A 6850-nucleotide genomic window follows, 5' to 3' on the forward strand; every position below is an offset into this window, starting at 1 on the left:
TAAAAATTGATCCCAATATAAAAAATCCAGGAACATAAAAGTGTATTATATCAGTTAAAAGCTTAAATCATTCCTAATATAACGGCATTGTCCAATTTACAATAGGCTATACCAAGGAAAGCATACAATGTAATTGTCTGAGAACAGAGCCCCACATCAAAATATTTTTCAACCAGCAGGCTTCCATAAAATCACAAATAGCGATTAAATAAATCACTTCTTTTGAAAATCTTCCTCTGTTTACAAACCAAGGGTCCCCTACAAGCATGCATGGCCAATATGTTAGATAAAATCCTTCTTATCCAAAAAGTCTGTAGGTTTTTCGGGCCATTCGAACTCAGTAATCCACTCAATCAACATAGACAAAGGAATCCAAAAAGCTACCACTAAACTTCGTCCAAACAAGTCAAACGACATGTCTATTTAATCCTCATGGAACCCTAATGTAAATAAACTATAATATTTCATACGGAAAGAAGTATGTCCAATAGGAAAGCAACATTAGCAGTTGCGCGTCCTCTTAATCAGGCGCACACAGACTGATTTCCAACTATGACTCCCAGTACTAAAACTCAAAATTGTTCCTCATTTGGGAATAAACAAGCCTGAAACTTTGAACAAAGACTGTTGACATCTAGTGGAAGCCGTAGGAATTGAAATCTGGGAGACGGAATTACATAGGAACAATAGATTTTATTCAGATTTTCTGCCTACCAGAAAAATTCTGATATAGTCTCAGACAATATTGGAACAGTTTTCCAAACTTCAAAGTGCATTCTATCCAATGCTACCAATTATATACATATCCCACTTCTGTGGCCTGAGTAACAGGCAGTATCACAGTAGTGTAGTGGAGGGATACGTATCATAGTAGTGTAGTGGAGGGATACGTATCATAGTAGTGTAGTGGAGGGATACGTATCATAGTAGTGTAGTGGAGGGATAGGTATCATAGTAGTGTAGTGGAGGGATACGTATCATAGTAGTGTAGTGGAGGGATACGTATCATAGTAGTGTAGTAGTGTAGTGGAGGGATACGTATTATAGTAGTGTAGTAGTGTAGTGGAGAGATATCGTATCATAGTAGTGTAGTGGAGGGATACGTATCATGGTGTAGGTGTAGTGGAGGGATACGTATATAGTAGTGTAGTGGAGGGATACGTATCATAGTGTAGTGGAGGGATACGTATCATAGTAGTGTAGTAGTATAGTGGAGGGATACGTATCATAGTAGTGTAGTGGAGGGATACGTATCATAGTAGTATAGTGGAGGGATACGTATCATAGTAGTGTAGTGGAGGGATACGCATCATAGTAGTATAGTGGAGGGATACGTATCATAGTAGTGTAGTGGAGGGATACGCATCATAGTAGTGTAGTGGAGAGAGATACGTATCATCATCTAGTGTAGTGGAGGATCCGGTCTCATCGTGGTGTAGTGGAGGGATACGTATCATAGTAGTGTAGTGGAGGGATACGCATCATAATAGTATCATAGTAGTGTAGTAGTGTAGTGGAGGGATACGTATCATAGTAGTGTAGTGGAGGGATACGCTGCATAGTAGTGTAGTGGAGGGATACGTATCATAGTAGTGTAGGTAGTGGAGAGATACGTATCACAGTGCAGTGTAGTGGAGGGATACGTACTCATAGTAGTGTAGTGGAGGGATATGATAGTAGTGTAGTGGAGGGAGAAGTGCCGTTGTTGATAGTAGTGTAGTGGAGGGATACGTATCATAGTAGTGTAGTGGAGGGATACGCATGGTGGTTGAGTGTAGTGGAAGAGATACGTATCATAGTAGTGTAGTGGAGGGATACGTATAGTAGTAATATAGTTATCATAGTAGTATAGTGGAGGGATACGTATCATAGTCATGTGTGGTGGAAGAAATCATATCATCATAGTGTAGTGGAAAGAATATCACATGCAGTGTAGTGGAGGGATACGTATCATACATAGTGTAGTGGTGTAGTGGAGGGATACGTATCATAGTGGTGTATGGAGGGATACATATCATAGTAGTGTAGTGGAGGGATACGTATCATAGGAGTAGTGATACGTATCATAGTAGTGTAGTGGAGGGATACGGTCTCACAGTAGTGTAGTGGAGGGATACGTATCATAGTAGTGTAGTGGAGGGATACGTATCATAGTAGTGTAGTGGAGGGATACGTATCATAGTAGTGTAGTGGAGGGATAGGTATCATAGTAGTGTAGTGGAGGGATACGTATCATAGTAGTGTAGTGGAGGGATACGTATCATAGTAGTATAGTAGTGGAGGATACGTATCATAGTAGTGTAGTGGAGGGATACGTATCACAGTAGTGTAGTGGAGAGAGATACAGTATAGTGTAGTGGAGGGATACGTATAGTAGTAGTGTAGTGGAGGGATACGTAGATAGTAGTGTAGTGGAGGGATACGTATCATAGTAGTGTAGTGGAGGGATACGTATCACAGTAGTGTAGTGGAGGGATACGTATCATAGTAGTGTAGTGGAATATAGTATCATAGTAGTGTAGTAGTGTAGTGGAGGGATACGTATCATGGTGTAGTGTAGTGGAGGGATACGTATCATAGTAGTGTAGTAGTGTAGTGGAGGGATACGTATAGTAGTAGTGTAGTGGAGGGATACGTATCATAGTAGTATAGTGGAGGGATACGTATCATAGTAGTGTAGTGGAGGTACGTTGTCGTAGTAGTGTAGTGGAGGGATACGTATCGTGGTAGTGTAGTGGAGGGATACGTATCATAGTAGTGTAGTGGAGGGATACGTATCATAGTGGTGGTGGGATACGTATCATAGTAGTGTAGTGGAGATTAATTTTGTCGTAAATATATAGTAGAGATATCGTATCATAGTAGTGTAGTGGAGGGATACGTATCATAGTAGTGTAGTGGAGGGATACGTATCATAGTAGTGTAGTGGAGGGATACGTCTCATAGGTAGTAGTGTAGTGGAGGGATACGTATCACAGTAGTGTAGTGGAGGGATACGTATCATAGGAGTAGTGTAGTAGTGTAGTGGAGGGATACGTTGTCGTAGTAGGTAGTGGAGGAGGGATACGGTACCTCGTCGGTGTGTAGTGGAGGATGGTATAGTAGTGTAGTGGAGGGATACGTATCATAGTAGTGTAGTGGAGGGATACGTATCATAGTAGTGTAGTAGTGTAGTGGAGGGATACGTATCACAGTAGTGTAGTGGAGAGAGATATTATCACAGTAGTGTAGTGGAGGGATACGTATCACAGTAGTGTAGTGAAGAGATACGTATCATAGTAGTGTAGTGGAGGGATACGTATCATAGTAGTGTAGTGGAGGGATACGTATCATGTAGTAGTATAGTGGAGAGGGATACGTATCATAGTAGTGTAGTGGAGGGATACGTATCATGTAGTGTAGTAGGTGTAGTACGTATCACAGTAGTGTAGTGGAGGGATACGTATCACAGTAGTGTAGTGGAGGGATACTGGTTTGATATGGGTTTGAAAAGTGTGAGAGTGAAACCATAGCGTAGGCTTATAATGCTCAACACCACGGGCAGGTGACGCGACTTGGTTGGCGCTGGCCAAGCCAACGAAAGTCGGATAAAAACAATTCAGTCCCTGACAGCTCCGAACTCCGCTCTGTTCTCATATTCCTGATATTTGCATTCATAACGACAATCGGGCATTTATTCCCATGTCTCATGAGTTCTACAGTTTAGCCTAGACTCTTTATTTTGCTTCTCGGTAGAAGAGCTTTAGGGACCGGCTATGAGACTTAGGCCAGGGCCCTGATTCGATCCGGTAGCAATCACCAGTTCCCCTATAGATGAAATAGCCTACAGAAATCATGTGGGAAATACTACAGCCTAGAAAATGTATACAAGAATAGTAATATTAGGGTAGAAATCTGTGGAAACCATGGTGTATGGAATTAGATGTAGGGTAGAATCTGTGGAAACCATGGTGTGTGGAATTAGATGTAGGGTAGAATCTGTGGAAACCATGGTGTATGGAATTAGATGTAGGGTAGAATCTGTGGAAACCATGGTGTATGGAATTAGATGTATGTAGAATATGTGGAAACCATGGTGTATGGAATTAGATGTAGGGTAGAATCTGTGGAAACCATGGTGTATGGAATTAGATGTATGTAGAATATGTGGAAACCATGGTGTATGGAATTAGATGTAGGGTAGAATCTGTGGAAACCATGGTGTATGGAATTAGATGTAGGGTAGAATGTGTGGAAACCATGGTCTATGGAATTAGATGTAGGGTAGAATCTGTGGAAACCATGGTGTATGGAAGTAGATGTAGGGTAGAATCTGTGGAAACCATGGTGTATGGAATTAGATGTAGCATAGGCCTTTTTTTGTAACGCAGAAATCTGCCATTATTTTAGCCTACAGATGTTTATCATAAATAAATGACATCTTACATTCCCCAGGCAGGCCGATTTCGGGTAAAATTAGAGTATAGCCACTTTTCCATGAACGATGACAGCACCGCTGATGTCTGGGTATTTTGGCAGCATTTGGCAGGATTGACAGACACTGCTCCTCCTAATGTACCTGTGTGACCGTGCTCTCCTGGTAATGAAAAGCTCATCTCTCCAATTGAAGAGACGCGTCACAACATGGAAAACACTGACTCCGAATAGAAGCCCAATAGCTTTAGTGTGATATGGGCTTTTCACGTTGGCATTTTTACCTTTATTTAACTAGGCAAATCAGTTAAGAACAATTTCTTATTTTAAATGATGGCCTAAGGAACAAGTGCCTTGTTCAGGGGGCAGAATGACAGATTTTTACCTTGTCAACTCAGGGATTCAATCTTGCAACCTTTTGGTTACTAGTCCAACTCTCTAACCACTAGGCTACCTGCCGCCACAAAATGTTTGACATTTTGAGGAATGTATATGTTATTTGAAACTCAACACAGCCCATTATTTCCACCAAGTTTTCATTATACGATGTGTTCAATTGTACGGTTGAAAAAAACAAATGAAAATCTCCATAATTATCAACACACCAGAGCATAGTGCTAATGCATGGGGTATGTACACATGTCAATGCAGAGAGAAAAAGGTGGAGTATGTTTGACTCACACGTCATTATAGGGGGTCAACATTCTGTCGTTCCCTTCAAAGGAATTCTACTTCTGATACAGTGTTCTCTGAGAATGCTTGGAAATAGTTTATCGGGAAAGAATGATCAAACTCGCAAAATACATTCTTCATTCCGGTATGTTAAACATGCAGAGAGGATCAGTAGCAGAGACTCCACTATGTCGTAGATCAAAGACACATTTATATTCTGTACAATACAGTGCAGAGGACAAAACATATGCTGTCAACAGACATTATGCATGAAATATAACATCATTGTGTTTAATATAGCTTCACTATGTATCCTGACAATGCTGTCTTGCCAAGGTTCCGGGGTGAAATTGACCAACCCACCAAATTACAGAGGTGTGTATGTGTGGGAATGAGTACTATCCAATACCAAAATACAGGAAAGGGGGATATCTAGTCAGTTGTACAACTGAATGTATTCAACTGAAATGTGTCTTCTGCATTTAACCCAACCCCTCTGAATCAGAGAGGTGTGGGGGGGGGGCTGCCGTAATCGACATCCACGTCTTCGGCGCCCGGGGAACAGTGGGTTAACTGCCTTGCTCAGGGCCCGGGGAACAGCGGGTTAACTGCCTTGCTCAGGGCCCGGGGAACAGCGGGTTAACTGCCTTGCTCAACTAACTGCCTTGCTCAGGGCCCGGGGAACAGCGGGTTAACTGCCTTGCTCAGGGCCCGGGGAACAGCGGGTTAACTGCCTTGCTCAGGGGCAGATTGAGTAGTACTGACGCTTTAGCTTGACCTCTGACCTCTGTCAATTGGAATAATCTAGATGGTTCGTGACAAGATACAGTACCTACATAACTGACTAACAGAGCAAAATGATGTCTGTGACATCTATGCCATGGTACCATTTTGCAATATTCATATCAACTCCAGTTGGATATTTAAGTGGTTAATTGCGCAATGTTCCAAATGCCAAACCAGTGGCAGGACTTGGCTCTGTCCAGAACTCAGTGACTCTGTCCAGAACCCAGTGACTCTGTCCAGAACTCAGTGACTCTGTCCAGAACTCAGTGACTCTGCCCAGAACCCAGTGACTCTGTCCAGAACTCAGTGACTCTGTCCAGAACCCAGTGACTCTGTCCAGAACTCAGTGACTCTGTCCAGAACCCAGTGACTCTGTCCAGAACTCAGTGGCTCTGTCCAGAGCTCAGTGACTCTGTCCAGAACCCAGTGGCTCTGTCCAGAACCCAGTAACTCTGTCCAGAACCCAGTGGCTCTGTCCAGAACCCAGTGACTCTGTCCAGAACTTTTTTAAAGTGGTTAATTGTTTGATCCCTTCAGGCTATTTACTTCAGTTATTTATATATATATATATCTACATAATTTAATTAGATATGGTAAGCAACTGTAAATTATCTTCCTTAATTAAACTACAAAACCATATGTCTTTTATGCAAATTCTAATTCATAATGTTTAAAATGTCTGCAGACAGAAAAGGAATGATCTCCCTTGAAAATACAAGCCTCAAATACACATTATCCCAGTAGGCCTGTAAAATATTCACCTTATAAACGTTAGCTAACATTGATATAAAGGGTTCTGAAGTACAATGGTCAGCGGTTTTATTTATTTTAGTCTCTACATATTTACCTTACGGACGGGAGAAAGGTCCTGATTGTAATCCTGACCCCAAGCATGCTCTGGAGTCATCCCTGATCATAAACACAATGTTTGTCTGTGGATACACTGTCTGCAATGTCTTACATAAGACTGGACATAAGT

General features: G+C 41.8%; 1 long non-coding RNA gene across 1 annotated transcript in view; it reads right to left on the bottom strand.

The window, feature by feature from the left end:
• The window catches only part of LOC139547202 (uncharacterized), an 8206-nt gene extending 1374 nt beyond the window's left edge, over positions 1–6832 (bottom strand). The window contains exon 1 of the long non-coding RNA XR_011669354.1: positions 6719–6832. This is a non-coding gene — a long non-coding RNA (uncharacterized lncRNA). The remainder of the gene's footprint in view (positions 1–6718) is intronic.
• Positions 6833–6850: the final 18 nt, after the last annotated feature.

The sequence above is a fragment of the Salvelinus alpinus genome, chromosome 20, assembly GCF_045679555.1.
Source record: "Salvelinus alpinus chromosome 20, SLU_Salpinus.1, whole genome shotgun sequence".
In the NCBI taxonomy this organism is placed as follows: domain Eukaryota; kingdom Metazoa; phylum Chordata; class Actinopteri; order Salmoniformes; family Salmonidae; genus Salvelinus; species Salvelinus alpinus.